This window comes from Chiloscyllium punctatum, chromosome 3, assembly GCF_047496795.1.
Source record: "Chiloscyllium punctatum isolate Juve2018m chromosome 3, sChiPun1.3, whole genome shotgun sequence".
Lineage (NCBI taxonomy): Eukaryota > Metazoa > Chordata > Chondrichthyes > Orectolobiformes > Hemiscylliidae > Chiloscyllium > Chiloscyllium punctatum.
The window spans coordinates 126,220,195-126,242,072 of record NC_092741.1 but is presented as its reverse complement, the minus strand read 5'-3'; positions in this window follow the sequence as shown (position 1 = coordinate 126,242,072).

Below are 21,878 nucleotides of genomic sequence, written 5' to 3'. Positions count from 1 at the left end.
GCAAAATAAGGCACATTTCATTCACTCGATAAATAAAAGTGGATGGTGTGTAGTGGGGAGGTTGGGATTATTTATTATTTTATTTGGGGAACACTGTACCAAAATAAGGTATTTACCTTAAAAGACAATAACAAACAAACAATAGCTCGATTTAGCTTTGCTAGTTCTTTGACTTCATACATAAACCAAGGATACCAGTTCAAGACTTGTTTACTGAAAACCAACGTTATGGTGATTAGCATAGAGGAGTCCAGGACTTTCAGCAATTTCCTATTGGTATTCAGAGGCAGTTTTTGCTTACTTTGGGTGGGAAAGCAATATTTATGCAAGCGCCTTTGATGAAAAATTACCTTAATTATACACACCTTTGACATCTTAATCTGGTGAGATACAAAGAAATTACTACCCTGCATACTCAATAGATTTTACTGATAGGAACACATTTTAATTAAACTTCAATAGGTTTACATTTGTTTTAAACAACATGTAAGTAGTTTTTTTTTATAGAACTTGAAGCTTGTACAAGATATTATTAATTAACAAGATTACATTATATATAAGATTTAGATTTTGTTCCAGCCAAGTGACATATGTAATTACTGACATTCATACAACCGTCCAATGTTATCAAGGGAATATTTTCAATTGTTAGTGGAAGCCTGTTAATTAAGCATAGTCACAAAGATTTCAGAGTGCGGAACAAATAATAGAAAAATCATTGCATATTTACGGATTGTTATTGTTTAAGATTATTTGTCAAATGGACTAATCTTCTTTCCTTGTTACCATGACCTTTCCCTCAGAATATTCTTTAAATTGTATCTAAGACTGCAAGAGGTTTTAGGAAGTAAGAGACTAGTTAATCCAAGCAGCATCCATGTTTTTCCAGAAATAAATCCTTCAACCTCCTCTCTAATCATATTCCTAAATACTGCTCTATCAAAACACATTTATGGATAGAAATTTATTTATGAGTTACTTTTAATAAATTGAATAATGAATTTGGATAAATACTTAAAATACATCAACTTAAATGCTTTAATGAGAAATAGGAATTCCACTTGAACTTGTTAACTAATTTGTTAAAGATAGCAACAAGGAATTATATTGAAATTTTTTCTTTAACCCTACTCACAGACTCTTGCTGTTGGAAACTCTTGTCACAACTACCTTATTTTTTGAATGAAGAACAGTTTGATTTTCTTGTTCCTGAACCTCAACTGTTCTGGCGACCCCTTACTCTCTCAGGATGATTTCTCATCTACATGCTGTTGCCCTTTACAGTTACACTAACAACACCCATCTTTACCTCGCCATCATCTCTCTTGGCTTCTCCTCTGTTTAAATCATCCCAATGATTAACCGGCATCTAGACGAAGTGAGAAATTTTCCTAAATTAGCTTAACATAAGAACTAGGAGCAGGAGTAGGCCTTCTGGCCCAGTGAGCCTGCTCCACCATTCAATAAGATCATGACTGAACTTTTCATGGACTCAGCTCCATTTACCCACCCACTCACTATAATCCTTAATTACTTTACTGTTCAAAAATCTATCTACCTTTGCCTCAAAAACATTCCATGAGGAAGCCTCAACTGCTTCACTGTGCAGGAAATTCCACAGATTCACAACCCATTGGGTGAAGAAGTTCCTCCTCAGCTCAGTCCTGAATCTGCTCCCCTTTATTGTGAGGCAATGCCTCCTGGTGCTAGTTTCACCTGCCAGTAGAAACAACTTCCTTGCTTCTATTTTATCTCTTCCCTCCATAATTTTAAATGTTTCTATAAGATCCTCCCTTATTCTTCTAAATTCCAATGAGTATAGTCCCGGACTATTTAACATCTCCACATATACCAACTCTCTCAACTCTGAAATCAACCTTGTGAACTTCCGCTGTGCCCTCTCAGTGCCAGTACATCCTTTCTCAAGTAAGGAGACCAAGACTGTACACAATTCTCCAGGTGTGGTATCACTAGCCCTCTATATAGCTTTAGCACAACCTCCCTATTTTTAAACTCCATCTTTCCAGCAATGAAGGAAAATATTCAATTTGCCTTCTTCATTAGCTGCACCTGAAAACCAACTTTTTGTGATTTATGCACAAGGACACCCAGGTCCCTCTGCACAGCAGCAGCATGCTACAATTTTTCACCATTTAATAATTGTCTATTTTGCTGAAATTCCTGCTAAAATGGATGACCTCACATTTACCAACATCATACTCCATCTGCCAGGCCCTTGCTCACTCATTAACCTATCTGTGTCCCTCTGCAGACTTTCAGTGTCCACTGCACACTTTGCTCGACCACTCATCTGAGTGTCATCTGGGATCTTTGACACACTACACTTGGTCCCCAATTCCAAATCATCCATGTACATTGTAAACAAGAAGACTAAAGCCATTGCTTTCAACCCTTGCTCTAAACTCTGTTCCATAGCTGCCAACTCCATCCTTCTCCCTGGCTTATGATTAAGCCATTACGTTTGCACGTCTGGTGACATACGTGGTACCTAGTTGAGCTTCTGACTTTGTATTAGTGCCCTCTCTAGGAATTCCTATTTCCATATCCATTATATGGCTTGACATCACCTATATCACCATTCTGCTGCTGTTAAAACCACTGTCCATGCCTTTGTTATCTCTAAACTTGCTTATTCCAATGGTCTACTACTATAAAGTTGATTGTATCTTAACTCACACAATGCCCCATTCTCCTGTCAGTAATATGGTTACTAAATTGGATTGCTTCCTAGTCAAGCATCTAAACTTTCTGACTCTGTTTTCTAATTCCTCAATAGTTTCACCCCTTTCTATCTCTGTCACCTCCTGCAGCCCCACAATACTCTGAGATGAGATCAGATTCCCTACAGTGTGTAAACAGACCATTTGGCCCAACAAGTCCACACCAGCCCTCCAAGTAGTGACCAACCCAGACCCTTTCCCCCACATTTACCCCTGACTAATGCACCTAACACAATGGGCAATTTAGCATGGCCAATTCACCTGATCTCCACATCTTTGGATTGTGGGAGGAAACCAGAACACCCAGAGGAAACCCACACAGACACGGAAAGAATGTGCAAACTCCATACAGACAGTCGCCCAAGGCTGGAACCGAACCTGGGTCCCTTGAGCTGTGAGGCAGCATTGCTAACCACTGAATCACCATGCTCTGCACTCCTCTATTTCTGGCACATACTCAATTTTAATTTGTCCTCCTTTAATGGCTGAGATTTTGGTTGTTGATAGACTAATGATTTCAACACCCTCCTTACAAATATCAACCTGCCTTGTTCTCTGTCTTTAAGATATCCATAAAAACCTCCCTCGGAACCTTTTTCATCACCTGACCTGAAATCTCCTCACATGGCACAGTGTCATGCTTTGTTTCATAATGCTCCTGTGATGTTAGGGTGTTTCATTGAATTTAAAGATGCAATTTCAAAAAGTTACCGTTCTTGTTGCTGTGCACTTACAGTCCTGACAGTCAGGGTCAAGCAGCATGGAAGAGTCTGACTAAATCTTGACACATGGCATTATGCTGAGCATGAAGCCCAGTGGTAAAATATGGAACTGGTGACCAAACCCCATTACCACATTCGTGGACCTAACCATGGTGCAATATTTGAAGTCTGAATTAGAATTTCCATTGTAACACATGTAAGCAAAAATACACCCCACTGTCGTATAAGCCACTGTGGAGCATCAATTTGTTAAAGTTCAGACTTTCTCCCTTAAGAAATTTCTGGTCCCAACAGCGCCATCAAGAGTGGTGGCCACATCTGGGACTACACTGAGCCCCAGCAAAAGACAACTAGGACTCAGGTGAGAGGCAAGTACTGAGGTTCTCTTGTTGGGGCAGGGCAGGTAGCCTTGAGTGGATGGAGGGTTGAGGTGAGTGCAGTTCTAAAGATCAGGAGGCTCCTGGATTGTAGTGGATATTGGAAATGAGGATGGAGTAAAGAATTATGTTCTCAATGAGTACAGAAAGTAAGGGAAAGAAAAGATACAGTCACAGTCTTGTTCTGTATTTGTAATGCTTCTTCTCATTGTGGTTTCTTCTACAAATTATGAAATTATATTTTCCTGAGTCAAAATGGGTTATATAAATTGAGAATGACATTGATTCCCATGGACCACTACTTTTTGTCTTTTGCCACTCTGAGTGGTTACCTTTATCCCTGTTTTATTTCATTTCCTGTTTTAGAGCCAACTCTGCTATCTGTTCTGCTGCTTATTACCTGATCTTTACACTTATGTCCTTAGTATTGCACTCTGTGGTATCTTATCAAAATCCTGTTGAAAATCTAAATATATTGTATCTCCCATCAATCCTCCACTACTCTTTCTGTTGCTTCACCAAATAATTTAATTTTGAGATTTGAGCTGTGTTTTGCTCGATTATGAGTTTCTCAATGTTACTCAATGAGATCTTTGAGTAAGGATTCTCTTTTTTTTCTACCAACATTAAACTGACTGCTTGATTGCGAATTGCTTTGTTGTTCTATCTGCCTTCTCAGAGTTGAGCCATTAACTGCTTGCCAGTCTTCCAACGCTATTACTTATATGTTTGAATAACATTGATCATCTATTTAAATATTTCCCAATGTTGCTCAATTACTTTTTCAGTCAATTTTTGTTCTTCCACTTCACTAGTTCTGGGCTGCTAAAAAACAAGTATGGTATTCCTCAAATTCATTATTTTGCTGTTTGTCTTATGTCACTCTCAATCATTATTCTAAATATTATTGTGATCCCCATTGTTTCTGTCTGATTCATTTTCTTATCTGTTCTGGTTTCTTTCCAAACCTTCACTTACTACCCAAATTATTCTTACATTATAACTTCCAAAAAGTAAGAGCATTTATTTTCCTGGACTTCAAATGCTATATTCTCATTTCTCCTTCCTGAGGTAACAACCTCAATTTGTCAATGGTTGCTGAATCATGCCTCATAATGACAACATAAGAGTCAGTCCCCAAGTCTCCCTCAGCTGGAATCTAGATTGAAACCCATGCTGTCAAAGTTATTCCAAACCATGTTTCTGTTGTTTAGCCAACTGCATTACAAAGAACACCCCATTTTCTAAGTTTGGGAGAAGATTTGTAGCTCGGGTGCTCGTTGTTGTGGTTCTGTTCGCCGAGCTGGGAAGACAATGCAAGACAAATTCCCAGCTCGGCGAACAGAACCACAACACCCCGTTTTCTCATTACTCATATTTTAGTTTAAATGCAAGTTCACCGATTGAAACCAATAACATACATCAAGCCACAATATGCAAGGGGGACCAGCAGGAATAGTAAGATCGTTTGCAAAATCCTTGCCCCCTATGTTTAGTGAAAGGCTGATCTTGACATATTGCTGAAATCAATTGAAATTAGGAATAAAATTCCTTTGAGTCAGCCTAACAGTGCATCCATCTCTGGAACCTGCAAACTTTATTTAGCTAACTTTAGAACTCTATTTTTCCCTTATAAACTGTCTATCTTTGAGATGCATTCTGCATGGAAGTGAGCTGATAGAAATTAAATAACTTCCTTATAAGATATTACCTGTTAAATATTAAAAGAAATGTAGGTTATTTGAGACACTAAATGCAATTATGCTCTTTATTTCTGATAATAATGATGGTTCAGATGGCAGAAGTGATTGAGCACAATAATTTTCCATGGTCCATTTCAATGACTGAAAAATTCCATGCAAAAAGGAAGAACAAGACAGATGAGATTATAGGACATTGTCCTTCAACTTAGCAGAATGCTCTGCAGTAAGTTCACTTGTGCAGTACCCCTGGGAAATAAATACTGCGAGGAAGTGTTTCGCGATCAACTTGAATTAAGAAAAATATATACCTACAAATATTGCTCACAAAAAGCCAGCAACATTTGACTAATCCTCTGCTTGTAGATGTTGCAGTAGTGAATTATTAAAATGAGTATAAAATAGCATTTTGTACCACAAGTGCAAAACCAAAAAAATGGCATGTGCGCATGTGAATTAACATGCGGGGCTGATAATTTAGTTGACTGTATGCACTTTTTTGTGATCCTTGAAATCTCTTCATGGATGAGGATGTCACAGGCTCAGCCAGTATTGATTACCCATCCCTAACTGCCTCAGAGAGGATGGTGGTGAGTTACCTTCTTGTACCATTCCAATCATTGGGGGGTGTTAGGGGCACCCAAAAAGTCAAAAGGAATGAAATTCCAGAATTACAGTATTCTTGAGAAATATATGTTGTGCAAAACAGAGAAGAGCTAAACATTTTTGCAGCAGCAGCGGGAGCAGCAAGAGGGAGCACCGCAGACTGCCGGGAAGTTCAATGAATCCTTTAAAAGGTTACCTCATGTACAGGCAGAACTCACACTGAGAAGGAGCAGACACAGGGCAGCTGAGTAAGTGAGATAATATATTCGGGTGGTTGCTTTACTCAAACACTACTTAGGGAGTGTTTCTAAGCAAAACGTTCCTGAGTGCTGATTTGGTAAGGGTTATGAGTTTTTTTTATAGTTTGTTTGGAAATTCAGAACAGTCAGAATGGATGATAGGGCAATTGAATGCTCCTCCTGTTGAATGTGAGAGGTAAGGGTCACCACTAGTGTCCCTGCTGACTTAATCTGAGGGAAATGCACCCAACTCCAGCTCCTCAGAAACCAGGTTAGGGAACTGGAGCTAGATGAACTTTGGATCATTCGGGAGACTGAAGGGGTAATTGAGAGAAGCAACAGTCACATGTCAAGTATGAGAAAAATGTAGATGAGTTACAGTTAGGGGAGAAAAAGGGAGCAGGCAGACAGTGCAGTGACCCCCTGTGGCCATTTCCCTCAATAACAAGTATACCATTTTGGATACTGTTGGGGATGATGACTTACCAGGGGTAAGCCATGGGGTACAGGTCTCTGGCACAGAGTCTTTCCTTGTTGCTCAGAAGGGAAGGGGGAAGAGGAGCAGAGCATTAGTTATTGGGAACTCCATTGTTAGGGGACAGACAGGAGATTCTGTGGGAACAAGAGATACTCACGGTTAATGTGCTGCCTACTGCCTGCCAGGGTCCGTGATGTCTTGGATCATGTTTTTGGGATCTTTAAAGGAGTGAGGGAGGAGCCCCAAGTCATAGGTAGGAAAAGGAATGGGAATCTAATACAGAGATTCAGGGAGCTAGGGTGGAAGCTTAGAGCTAGAACAAAAAGCGTTGTTATCTCTGGCTTGTTACCCATGCCATGTGCTAGCGAGATGAGGAATAGGGAAAGAGAGAGAGCAGTTGAACATGTGAGTATAGGGATGGTGGAAGAGGGAGTGATTCAGATATTTGGATAATTGGGGCTCATTCTGGGCCAGATTGGTGGTGGTCTATACCTGAACAAAAGGGGTACCAATATCCTGGAGGGGGAAAATTTGCTAATGCTCTACGGGAGGGTTTGAACTACTTCAGCAAGGGGATGGGAATCTGAATTGTGGATCCAGTGTACAGGAGGCTGAGAGTAGTGAGGCCATGAGTAAGGTTTCAAGGTGCAGGAGTGTACTGGCAGGCAGGAATGTGGTTGGAAGTGTATCTACTTCAATGCCAGGAGCATCTGGAATAAGGTGGGTGAACCTGCAGCATGGGTTGATACCTGAGACTTCGATGTTGTCATTTCAGAGACATGCATAGAGCAGTATAGGAATGGTTGTTGCAGGTTCTGGGGTTTAGATGTATCAGTAAGGACAGAGAAGATGGTATAAGGGGGGAGATGTGGCATTGTTAGTCAAGGACAGTATTACGGTAGCATAAAGGACATTTGATGAGGACTTATCTACTGTGGTAATTTGAGCTGAGGTTAGAAATGGGAAAGGAGAGGACACTCTGTTGGGAGTTTTCTATAGGCCTCCAAAAAGTTCCAGAGATCTAAAGGAAAGGATTATGAAGATGATTCTGGATAGGAGCAGAAGTAACAGGGTGGTTGTTATGGGGGACTTTAACTTCCCAAATATTGACTGGAAACGCTATAGTTCAAGTACTTTAGATGGGTCAGTTTTTGTCCAATGTATACAGGAGGGTTTCCTGACACAGTATGCAGACAGGCCAACAAGAGGCAAAGCCAGACCAGGTGTTAGATTTGGAGGTAGATGAGCACTTTGGTGAAAGTGACTGCAGTTGGGTTACGTTTATTTTGTTGGATGTAAGTTTGCTTGCTGAGCTGGAAGGTTCATTTTTGTGAAAACTCAGCGAGCAAACTTACATCCAGAACTTGAACCTGAGCAACAAATCTTCTCAAAACTCGTTTACTTTAGCGATGGAAAGGGATAGGCATATATCACAGGGCAAGAGTTATAGCTGGGGGAAAGGCAATTGTGAGGCAATTAGGCAAGATTTAGGAGGCATGGGATTGGGAAAGAAACTGCAGGGGATAAACACAACTGAAATGTGGAGCTTGTTCAAGGAACAGCTACTGTGTGTACTTGATAAGTATGTACCTGTCAGGCTGAGAGAAAGTGGTCAAGCAAGGGAACCATGGTTTACTGAAGAAGTTGAATCTCTTGTCAAGAGGAAGAAGGAGGCTTATGTTAAGATGAGATGTGAAGGCTCAGCTAGGGTGCTTGTTAGCCAAGAAGGACCAAAAGAAAGCGCTAAGAAGAGCCAGGAGAGGACATAAGAAGTCTTTGGCCGAAGGATCAAGGAAAACCCTCAAGCTTTCTGCAGGTATGTCAGGAATAAAAGAATGATTAGGTAAAATTAGGCAGGAGGCTGGAAGAACACAGCAAGTCAGGCAGCATGAGGAGGTGCAGAGGTCGACATTTTGGATGTAATCCTTCTTCAGATTTGGGGGTGGGTGTGGGGCAAGCTGCAGATAAAGGGGAAGGTGGGGGCAGGGTGGTAAAGTGGGGATAGGTGAAGACAGGTAGAGGTACGACCTGGTTAGACAATGGGAGGAATGAATCCAGTTGGTGGCAGGGCACAGTGGCAGGAAGAGAGAGGGGGAGAGGCTGGGAAGGGAGTTGGAGGATGGGGAGTGAGATTATTTGAAATTGGAGAACTCAGTGTTGAGGCCTCCGGGCTGTAGGGTGCCCAGGCAGAAGATAAGGTGTTGTTCCTCCAATAGGAGCTGTGATGTGTGTCTTGGCAATGGAGGGAAGGGAGTGGTTGGGGGAATTGAAATGGGCAGGGACTGGGAGATCCCTTCAGCCCCTGCAGGCCCGGTTGAGATGCTTGGCGAACCGTTCCTTAAGTTTATGTTCAGTTTCCCTGATGTAGACAAGACCACATTGGGAACACCTGATGTAGTAAACCAGGTTGGAAGAAAGGCAGGTGAACTTCTGTCTCACCTGGAAGGACTGATTTGTGGGCCCTGGATGGAGGTGAGGGGGTTGGTGAACAATGAAGTTTTGCATCTTTTCTGGTTGTAGATGAAGATACCTGCGGATTTGGTGGCAGGGGTGGCGTGAACCAAGGACTGTCAGATGGAACAGTCCTTGTGGAAGGCAGAGAGAGGTGGGGAGGGGAAGGTGTTCTTGGTGGTGGGGTATATTTGGAGTTGGCGAAGTGTTTGAGGATGATGCATTGGATGTGGAGACTGGTGGGGTGGCAGGAGAGAACAAGGGTTCTCTGTCTTTATTGCATTGGAAGGGAAGGTAGTTTAGAACGGTGGAATGGGGAATGGAGGTGGTGCAAAAGTGGGCTGCCTGGATGGCAGAGGGAGGAAACGCACGCTGTTCAAAATAGGTAGACATCTGGGACACTCGTGAGTGGAATGTCTCCTCATCTGAGCTATTGTGGCGGTGGTGCATTCTCCCAATTCCTCCGCCTCCACCGCATCTGCTCAAAGGAAGAGACATTACACTTGTGAGCATTCAAAATGTCCATCTATTTTGAACAACGTGCTTTTCCCCCTCTGTCATCTGCCGGTACAACACTCCCCTCACCTCTATCTAGGGCCTCAAACAGCTCCTATTGGAAGAACAACACCTTATCTTCCACCTGGGCACCCTACAGCCCAGAGGACTCAACACTGAGTTCTCCAATTTCAAATAACCTCACTCCCCATCCCCTGACTCTCTTCCTACCCCCTCCCCCTCTATCTTCCTGCCACTGTGCCCTGCCACCAACTGGATTCATTCCTCCCATTGACCAACTAGATCGTACCCTCTGTCTTCACCTATCCCCACTTTACCACCTGCCCCTGCCTCCCCCTTTATCTGCAGCTCCCCCCACACCCACCCCAGTCCTGAGGAAGGGTTACACCCAAAACATCGATGTCTGCATCTCCTGATGCTGCCTGGCTTGCTGTGTTCTTCCAGCCTCCTGCTTGTCTATTCTGGATTCTAGCATGTGCAGTTTTATCGTCTCCACAGTAAGATTAGGGCCAGTCAAGGACAATAATGGGAAGCTGTGCGTGGAGTCCAAAGAGATAGGAGAAGAGCTAAATGAATTTTTTCATTAGTATTCACACTGGAAAAAGACAATGTTCTTGAGGAGAATACTAAGATAAAGGCTATTAGACTAGACACAACTGAGGTTCATAAGTTGGAGATGCCGGTGTTGGACTGGGGTGTACAAAGTTAAAAATCACACAACACCAGGTTATAGTCCAACAGGTTTAATTGGAAGCACACTAGCTTTCGGAGCGACGCTCCTTCATCAGGTGATAGTGGAGGGCTCGATCGTAACACAGAATTTATAGCAAAAATTTACAATGTGATGTAACTGAAGTTATACATTGAAAAATTGATTGTCTATTAAGCCTTTCATCTGTTAGAATACAGTGATAGTTTCACTTCTTTCATGTGTAAATCGCAAAACCTTTTTTTTAAAAGTTGCATTCTTGGGTTAGCTGTTCACAATGGTGATAGCTAGACAATATGTTGAAGGTGTTAGCCCCCTGTGTTCTCTGTCTATGACCTGATGTTTTGATTGATTCTAATCTAAAAAGTGAGGTAACAGAGTTTTACATAAATTCATGCAGTTTTTGAGCTCAGAGTTCTACATGAATGCATGCAGTTTTTGAGCCAAGTACAATGTAACTCTGCAAGTACAAATTCACCCCACAAAATATATGTGTGCATGTGGGTCTTTGTCTGTCTGTCTGTCTGTCTGTCTGGGGTGGGGGTTTTGAGTGTGTGTGTGTGTGTAGTGAGTGCAGAGTGTCTTAAGTCTGTGAGGGGGTGCATGTGTGAGTGTGGGAGTGTGTGTGTCTATAAAGGTGTGTGTGGGTGTCTGTGTGCATGTCTGTGTGTACCTGTGTCCGTGTGTATGTGAGAGTGTGTGTGTGTAGGAATATCTGTGTGTGTGTGTGTGTGTGTGTGTGTGTATAGTGCAATGGTAGTCACCTGTAATGTGACATGAACCCAAGATCCCGGTTGAGGCCCTCCCCGTGGGTACCGAACTTAGCTATCAGCCTCTACTCGGCCACTTTACTCTGCTGCCTGTCCCAAAGTCCACCTTGGAGGATGGTCACCCGAAGGTCCAAGGCTGAGTGTCCTGGACCACTGAAGTGTTCCCCAACTGGGAGGGAACCCTCCTGTCTGTTGATTGTTGTGCGGTGCCCATTCATCCGTTGTCGTAGCCTTTGCTCGGTTTCCCTAATATACCATGCCTCACGTTGGCTGAGTCACGTGAGTACCTGCCATGTACAAGGTGGGAGGTGTTCCCACGTGTAATAATAGTATCTATGTCCACAATCTGACACGTCCTGCAGCATCCATCGTGACAGGGTTGTATGGAGTTGTCCTGAGAGCTGGGCAGTTTGCTACGAACAATGATATGTTTGAGGTTTGGTGGTTGTTTAAAGGCAAGTAGTGGAGGTGTGGGGAAGGTCTTGGCGAGATGTTCATCCTCATTGATAATGTGTTGCAGGTCACGAAGAACATGGTGTAATCTTTCAGCCCCTGGGAAGTACTGAACAACGAAGGGTACCCTGTCAGTTACAGCACGTGTCTGTCTCCTGAGGAGGTCATTACAGTTCCTTGCTGTGGCACCTCGGAACTGGTGGTCGATGCGTTGAACATCGTACCCCATTCTTGTGAGGGCATCCTTGAGTACTTCCAGGCGTCCGTCGCGTTCCTCCTCATCTGAGCAGATCCGGTGTATGTGTAGGGCTTGTCCATAGGGAATGGCTGTTTTAATGTGTTTTGGGTGGAAGCTGGAGAAGTGTAGCATTGTGAGGTTGTCTGTGGGTTTGCGGTAGAGTGTGGTGCTGAGGTGTCCATCCTCAGCCCCACCCCAGACAGACACACACACACACACACACACACACACAGACAAAGACCCACATGCACACATATATTTTGTGGGGTGAATTTGTATTTGCAGAGTTACATTGTACTTAGCTCAAAAACTGCATGCATTCATGTAGAACTCTGAGCTCAAAAACTGCATGAATTTATGTAAAACTCTGTTATCTTACTTTTTAGATTAGAATCAATCTAAACATCAAGTCATAGACAGAGAACACAGGGGGCTAACACTTTCAACATATTGTCTAGCAATCACCATTGTTAACAGCTAACCCAAGAATGCAACTTTTAAAAAAAGGTTTTGTGATTTACACATGAAAAAAGTGAAACTATCACTGTATTCTAACAGATGAAAGGCTTAATAGACAATCAATTTTTCAATGTATAGTTTCAGTTACATCACACTGTAAATTTTTGCTATAAATTCTGTGTTACGATCGAGCCCTCCACTATCACCTGATGAAGGAGCGTCGCTCCGAAAGCTAGTGTGCTTCCAATTAAACCTGTTGGACTATAACCTGGTGTTGTGTGATTTTTAATGAGGTTCATAAGGAGGAGGTGTTAGCTATTCTAGAAAGTGTGAAAATACATAAGTCCCCTGGGCTGGATGGGATTTATCCTCTGAGTCTCTGGGAAGCTAGGGAAGAGATTGCAGACCCTTTGGCTTTGATCTTTCTCTCGTCATTGTCTACAGAAATAGTGCCAGAACTCTGGAGGATAGCAAAAGTTATCCCCTTGTTCAAGAAGGGGACTAGCGACAACCCTGGTAATTATAGACCAATGAGCCTTACTTTGGTTGTGGGTAAAGCGTTGAAAAGGATTATAAGAGATAGGATTTATAATCATCTAGAAAGGAATTAGTTGATTTGGGATTGTCAACATGGTTTTGTGAAGGATAGGTCATGCCTCACAAACCTTATTGAGTTCTTTGAGAAGGTGACCAAACAGGTGAATGAGGGTAAAGCTGTTGATGTGGTGTTTTCAGTGAAATGTTTGATAAGCTTCCACATGGTAGGCTACTGCAGAAATTGCAGAGGCATGGGATTGAGGGTGATTTAGCAGTTTGGATCAGAAATTGGCTAGCTGTAAGAAAACAGTGGGTGGTGGTTAATGGGAAGTGTTCATCCTGGAGTTCAGTTACTAGTGGTGTACTGTTTTGGGGCCACTGCTGTTTATCATTTTTATAAAAGGCCTGGATGAGGGCATGGAAGGATGGGTTAGTAAAATTACGGATGACACAAAAGTCGGTGGAGTTGTGAATAGTGAGTAAAGATGTTGCAGGTTACAGAGGGACATAGATCAACTGCAGAGCTGGGCTGAGAGCTGGCAAGTGGAGTTTAATGCAGAAAAGTGTGAGGTGTTTCACTTTGGAAAAAATAACAGGAATAAAGAGTACTGGGCTAATGGTAAGATTCTTGGTAGTGTGAATGAGCAGAGAGATCTTACTGTCCATGTGCATTGATCCCTGAAAGTTGCCACCGAGGTTGGTAGGGTTGTTTAGAAGGCATACAGTGTGTTAGCTTTTATTGGTAGAGAGATTAAGTTTCGGAGTCATGAGGTCATGTTGCAGCTGTACAAAACTCTGGTGCCGCACTTGGAATATTGCATACTGTTCTGGTCACCGCATTTTAGGAAGGATGTGGAAGCATTGGAAAGGGTGCAGAGGAGATTTACCAGGGTGTTGCCTGGTATGGAGGGAAGGTCTTATGAGGAAAGGCTAAAAGATTTGAGGCTGTTTTCATTAAGAGAAGATGGTTAAGACGTGACTTAATAGAGACATACAAGATGATCAGAGGATTAGATAGGGTGGACAGTGAGAGTCTTTTTCCTCGGATGATCATGGCTAGCACAGGGAACATAGCATTAAACTGAGAGGAGATAGATATAGGTCAGATGTCAGAGGTAGGTTCTTTACTCAGAGACTAGTAAGGGCATGGAATGCCCTCCCTGCAACAGTAGTAGACTTGCCGACTTTAAGGACATTTAAATGGTCATTGGGCAAACATATGGATGATAATGGAATAGTATAGGTTAAATGAACTTTAGATTGGTTTCATAGGTCGGCATAACGTCGAGAGCTGAAGGGTCTGTACTGCACTCTAATGTTCTATGTTCTGTGTTCTATTTCTTGAGAACTGAGACGATCAATTTGATTGCGTTAATACTTAGAAATAAAAGTTTCATAATTTGAACAAGTAACGATAGCCATAAAATGGTTAAGTGGCAATAATGGTAAAAATGATTATAAAAATAAATCCTAAATCCTCCAAATGTAAACATTTCCCTGACTTGGGAAGCTATTTTTCATGTAAAGCTGGCATTGATAGAGATTCAACATTGCATCCAATCTGCAAGAACTCCCATTGGACACCTAAGGATGAGAGGTTTTGGTGACCGTGATGTCCGTGCTGATACCAAGGCCCTCATTTATAATGCATCATCTTCCAACTCTTCTGTATGGCCCCTCAGTTTGGACTGCATATCAATACAACTTCAAGAGCCTTAAGAGGTACAATCAATGCTGTTTGAGAAGGATTCTCCACATCACCTAGGAAGATAGGTGCACTAACATCAGCATCCTTGAAGTAGTTAATAGCAGCAGCATTGAGGCCATCATTATCCAAGATCAACTCTGATGGCCAGCCACATACGAAGGATGCCAGAGTTCTGACTGCCAAAGTAAATCTTCTTTGCCCAGCTCAAGACACTTGAACAAGAGGAAGACAAAGGAAGCATTTCAAAGACCCCTGAAGGCTTCCCTCTAGAACTGCAACATTAATGTTAATGCATGGGAGATCCTCATTCAGAATAAAGTGGCATGGAGGAAACTCCTCTATGAAGGGACACAATTATTCAGGAACACCCATCAGCAAGAGAAGGTAAAGAAAAGGAATTGGAGAAAGGAATGCCAATGATTAGATTAGATTACTTACTTACAGTGTGGAAACAGGCCCTTCAGCCCAACAAGTCCACACTGCCCCGCCGAAGCACAACCCACCCAGACCCATTCCCCTACATTTACCCCTTCACCTAAACTTGACCTCAAAGCCAAGACAACTTCTACCTCCTGGAACCATCTGCCAAATATGTGGGTGGAGATGTGATAATAGGATTGGACTCATCAGGCATACAAGGACTTACAAAACCCATGACCAGTGACATGGAACTTCCGAGGAAGACAATAATACTCATTAGTGGATGATTATCAATGATGAGCTATAAATCATACCACAGTAAAACCATTTCTTTCTTCCTTGCCGTTAGAACTATTGTTAAAGTTCCAACAGGTCGAATTAAAATATTCGCAAAGCAGACAAGCAATCCAGCACCAGTAAAAGATTATTTGCAGAAGTCAATTAAATGGAGGAATTAAAACTAAAATGACAAAAGGCCCCGAAAGAATGAACCAACAATTAACCTGTTTTGGATCAGAAGTAGACACAGTGAGAAATGAATCTTTCATATAGATCTCCTGCTTTTCCCTCCCAATGTTAGTACCACCATTTGTTGATTTCTCGTTTGACAAGTCAGTGCTGGACAGATACATTTCACAAGTTGAAAAAGAGTGGCGATGGAAAAAGCAGTGCAGGTCAGACAGCATCTGAGGAGCAAGACTGCTGAGAGACTGCATCCTGATGAAGGGTTAAGCCCGAAATATCTACTCTCTTGCTCCTCAGATGCTGCCTGACCTGTCTGGCTTTCTCCAGCACCACACTTTATCAACTTGTGAAATGTATCTGTCAAGCACTGACTTTCTCAACTCTGACTTCTCCAGCATCTGCAGTCCTCATTATCTCCTAGATACATTTCACAAGACAATCTTGTAACCAGCAGAGGCCATTTTAAAATTATAATTAGAGCTTTAACTACTTTCAGTATGCTCCCTGCAAACCTATAAAACACATCATCAATGTTTTGGCCACGTATTTCCAGTGCAGGCATTTGCTAACCACCCGAAACTTCCCAACAAGTATTGACATGCTCCTTTCACATAACAAAAATAAATGTGTGGCACCTTCCAATCTCTAGACACCTAAGAGTATAACAGATGGAATTCTGACAATTGAAGCTCTTTCATGTCCCAGACGCAGGCTTAGAGTGTTACCGACATAGTGCAAAGTGTGTATGGAATATTCAGATTACTCTACTAGTTGCAAAGGAAATAGGTAAAAAAAGTTCAATACTCCATTTCCTGTGCAGTTAATTCTGAACAATTGGTTGATAGTACAAAATTTAAACATCCCTAAAAAGAGACATGAATAGGAAGCCTGTCATTGTGCATCCCTTGAGACTGAGACATAAAAAAAAAGCTAAAAGGAGCCATCAACTTATATAGCATGAGAACAGAGTGTGGATTCTGATGGCATAGAGGTGCAGCAAGAACTGTGTTAACTGTCAAAGGAGCCTTCCACATCCATCAAAGTTTTACTTGCACATCCACCAATATCATTTATTGTATCCGTTGCTCCCGATGTGGTCTCCTCTACATTGGGGAGACTGGGCGCCTCCTAGCAGAGCGCTTTAGGGAACATCTCCGGGACACCCGCACCAATCAACCACACCGCCCTGTGGCCCAACATTTCAATTCCCCCTCCCACTCTGCCGAGGACATGGAGGTCCTGGGCCTCCTTCACCACCGCTCCCTCACCACCAGACGCCTGGAGGAAGAACGCCTCATCTTCCGCCTCGAAACACTTCAACCCCAGGGCTTCAATGCGGACTTCAACAGTTTCCTCATTTCCACTTCCCCCACCTCACCCTAGTTCCAAACTTCCAGCTCAGCACTGTCCCCATGACCTGTCTGGACTTGTCCTACCTGCCTATCTCCTTTTCCACCTATCCACTCCACTCTCTCCTCCCTGACCTATCACCTTCATCCCCTCCCCCACTCACCCATTGTACTCTATGCTACTTTCTCCCCACCCCCACCCTCCTCTAGCTTATCTCTCCACACTCCAGGCTCACTGCCTTTATTCCTGATGAAGGGCTTTTGCCCGAAACGTCGATTTCGCTGCTCCTTGGATGCTGCCTGAACTGCTGTGCTCTTCCAGCACTACTAATCCAGAATCTGGTTTCCAGCATCTGCAGTCATTGTTTTTACTATGTCATTCGGATCAGGCAACTATATTCAATCAGAATGTTGCCATGGGGATTGCAGCAGGAATGATCAGACCCCATAACCCGTTTATTTAATGAAAGAAGCTGCAATTTGTGGACAAATTCCATCTTTCTAGATAGCAAATGGTTTTGTGTGCTGATATATTTAGGTTTGAGCATACAGGAATGGATTACACTATGAGAATGACTGATAATCTTAAATTAGATTCTAATGCAATGTTTAGCTAGTCAGGATTATTTTGCAAGTACTGTCCAGAAGAAAAATCATTTCTAATCTTGGACATTGTGTTCCCAGATTTGTAAACCCAGGCTGGTTGAGCGCGATCTGCATGGTGCCATTGCGAGTGGTCAGTAGGGACCTGTTTGATAGCATCCGTCAGTTATTAAACCAGCACTGAGTCACTTCTCAGTTTAGTGGCTGTCTCCCCAAGTGGGAAGTACTTAATCCATGCATTTTATATTGTCTCCAACACCTGTTATAGAATCCATTCTTTTTTTTTTGTTTTCATTTACTCCTTTACAGGATTGCAAATCACTGGGTAGGGCAACATTTATTCTCCATCTCTAATTGAGTGCCTTCCTGAATTTTAGCACTCCATGTGCTGTAAGTATTGTAGGCCACTGACTACATTCCTCTCTCTGATAACTATTGAGACTGAACCAGACTGTCCATATACTTCATGGTGAATTTCACTCCACAACGAGCCATTAACCATACACTCTCTCCATGATTAAGATGGACTATTTCCAGCTCTGTAACATCACTCGTCTTCACTAGAGCCCTAACTAATCTGTCGATGAATTAGTCACCCTTGTCTTTGTTCCATTAAACTTGACAATTCTAATGCACTGCAGGCTAGCCTCCCGGATTCCACATGTCATAAACTGAAGTTCATTAAAAAAAAATCCAGAGCTGTGTAATGGGCTTGAAGTCCCCTTCACACACCACCCTCTGTTGGGGATTTACTGCAAATACGATTCCTGCAACAAGTTAATTTTAAAAGTCTCATTCTTGTTTCAAATTCTTCACTCCCAGCTGTATACCCTCCTTCAATACTTTCAAAGTTTATTTAAGTCTCTTATTCTCTTTACTTTCCCCAATTTTGGGGTTCTTAGGCTTTTAAATTCCTCAGGAACATGGGAACAGGAGTAGGCCATTGAGTCCATCAAGGTAAACCTAGCATTCTAGATCATGACTGATGAGCGTTTCAAAGCCATTTTCCAGCACTATTTCCATATAATATCATGTCATTGGTCTGCAGAAATCTATCAATTCTGTCTTGAACCTGCTCAAAGATTAAGCTTCCATAACACATTGAAGAAAGAGAATTCCAAAGTTTTATCACCCTCTGAGTGATGAAACTTCTCCCTCACCTCAGTCCTAAATGGCCTGTCCCTTAATCTGAAATTACATCTCCTGGTTCCAGAGTCATGAGCCAGGGGAGACATCCAATCAGTGTCCACTCTGTCACATCCTGTTAAAAATTTTGCAAATTTCAATCAGATCACCTCTCATTCTTCAAAGCTCTTGGGAACGTATATTCGGTTTTCTTAATCTCTCATCACAAACCAACCCTGGGATTAATCTGATGACTACCTCTTGAACGCTGTCTATGGCAAATATATCCTTACTTAGATAAAGGAGATCAAAAACGTATACATCAGTTCAGGTGAGATCCCATCAAGCCTCTGAAAATCTGTTTAAGATATCTTGACTTTTGTCCTCAAATCCTTGAAATAAATCCGAACATACAATTTGAATTCTAAAGTGGATTGCTGCTTGCTAACCTCGAGTGATTCTTGGACAAGTATCCCCAGATCCATTTGAACACCTTCAGTTTGCAATCTCTCATCATTTCAGAAGTAATCCTCCTTTTGTTAACTTTCTACCAAAAACACATAACTTCACACTTACTTGTGTTATATTCTATCCACCATGTTCCAGTGCTTTCCCTCAGCCTTTCCGAGTCCCCTTGGAGTCTTCTTGCATGCTCTTTACATCTCATGTTCCTTCTCTAATTTCCTTGCCTTTCTCTCTCTACTTATTCCTCTTATACATTCCATAAAACATTCACTTTTAACTAGCTTTTGATCTGTCCTGATGTATGATATGGTCAGTGTAACATTCTGTCTGAAAATGTTCCTGTTATTATTACCATGCTTTGCTTATGAAAATATGAAGCTACTCCTCAGGTAGAAACAAAGCTTTAGGACCCATTAATGTACAAGTTTAATCTCTGTAGCAGGGCACATTTTACATAGGTATTGTATAACACAAAGACCAGCTGTGAAAAGTGTTGAATGATATAGAGTTGAAGATTTACAATTCGCCATTTAAACATTTCCACATCCTCCCAGTTCATTAGGATCGCAAGAAGTTTGAACAGGGTCCTTGTCCTAAAGTGTTATTGAATGTCTGAACTGTGCGGTGATACCCAGTGAATTTGTAAAACAAGTTTATCTGTGCTGATTTAAGGAGAGACAGTTTAGGATCTGGGGTTTTTTGGGCTTGCTTTGGATTCACCATTTTTTAATAATCTTGTAAGTGGATCTTGCGTATTCTATACACGATTGGACCTCTGCCGCTTCAATGTCTGCTTAACTGTATCTCGATCTAGTAGAAAACCTTTCTATCATAAGCTGCCTCATGATCTCTATTGTGCAACAGTAGGACAAAGAACAGATCAAATAATGATTTAAGCTATACTCACAGGACAAGTTTATTAAATAATTTATCCTGATTAACCTATTCAGAGATGTCTTTGCATACCTTTGGAACAGGTGGGACTTGAACCCAGGCTTCCCAGTGCAGGGGTAAGGCCACTACCACTGTGTCACAAGAGGTCTCTGACAAGTTTATTAAATAACAAAAGTAAATGATATTCACTGAGCAAATTGAGTAGATTCTGCTGTAAGGACAACCATGAGGAAGAACTGTCAACATTCTTCCTTCATATGGCCATTCCCAGACATGTCTGTGGAAAGGTTCCAGAGACCTAAATGAGGGAAGATAAAGGCTTATGTTGCACACTGTGCCTCAGGTTTGATCAGGATTTGGGACAGTGAGGAGAAAAAAAAAGGAACTTTGCCTGTATCATCGTTGCTGTGCCTCCCAGCCCCAGGACAACAGGAAATCTGGAGTAGACCCTTGTGCCCTCGTTCTGGGGACACCTACAATTGCCCAATGAACTGACAATTAGCAAACTGAGACAGAAGGCAAGGCCCATCCCAACCTGTTTAATTTACAAGATCACCCCCTCCCCCCAATCAAAAGTGGAGGCTCATCAACCGACAATGGGGGAACCCTATATGTCCCAGGGAATAATAATAGTGCACAGAGACTTGAGGTTACAGGTCATTGGTATTTCCTAGGTAAAACTGAGAAAAACCTACACTAATGTATTTATCTCTTATATTGTTATCAGCACTTTACAGAATCCCTTACCTTCCTACCACTGATGGCCTCAAACTTGTTTTACTGAAATTGCTCAAAGTACAGATCCAAACATCCATTGTAAAAACTATGACAAGGGGCATGCACTTCTGTATTTCTCATAACTACATTGAGGTGACTAGTTCCTTCTCAGACGTGTAAATACCAACTTTTTGCATACCTTAAAACTCAAAATTAGTCATTATAACTTATCCAGATAACTGTCAAGAGCACTCCTGAATAGGACTGCATGAGTGGATATATTAAACTATTCTTTGTTTCATGAAAGCATTCTATAGCCTTTGGCATATCAAAACATATATTCTCTGCAGCTTAATGAATCAGCTAACTCGACTTAGTTTTAATCTTGTGCGTCTCTAGACGAACAAGAAAGAATCCAACAAAGAACCAATTAGAGGCTACTACATCTCCCACAGATATCATATGATAATCTTGAGAAAGCTATTTCTCAAAGTTTCCTGGATTTAACTAGATATATATAGACTATTGAGGAGAAAGTGAGGACTGCAGACGCTGGAGATCAGAGCTGAAAATGTGTTGCTGGAAAAGCGCAGCAGGTCAGGCAGCATCCAAGGAACAGGAGAATCGATGTTTCGAGCATCAGCCCTTCTTCAGGAATTATAGACTATATAGACTATTGCCCAGCCAATTATTAGCCGAAAAAGGCCTGACACTTTAACATGTTAAAAATCACACAACATCAGGTTATAGTCCAACAGGTTTATTTGGAAGTACTAGCTTTTGGAGCACTGCTCCTTCATCAGGTAGCTGTGGAGCAGGGTTATAAGACACAGAATTTATAGCAAGAGATCACAGTGTCATGCATGCTACTGATATGACGTATTGAACAAACCTAGATTGCTGTTAAGTCTTTCATCTTTTAGAATGGTTTACAGATTTCAGTTCATTAATATGTAAATCCCAGAGCTTCTTTTAAGCCACATTCTTGAGATAATCTAAGGTTTTATTTTAAAAAAGGTGCCATCTCAGCTCAGGCAATACATTAAAGGTGTGAGGTTAGAGTTTGTCTGCATCATAATCTTGAGTCAGAATGGCTTTTTTTCCAAAGTAGGAATTTATGAAATGTTACATGGATT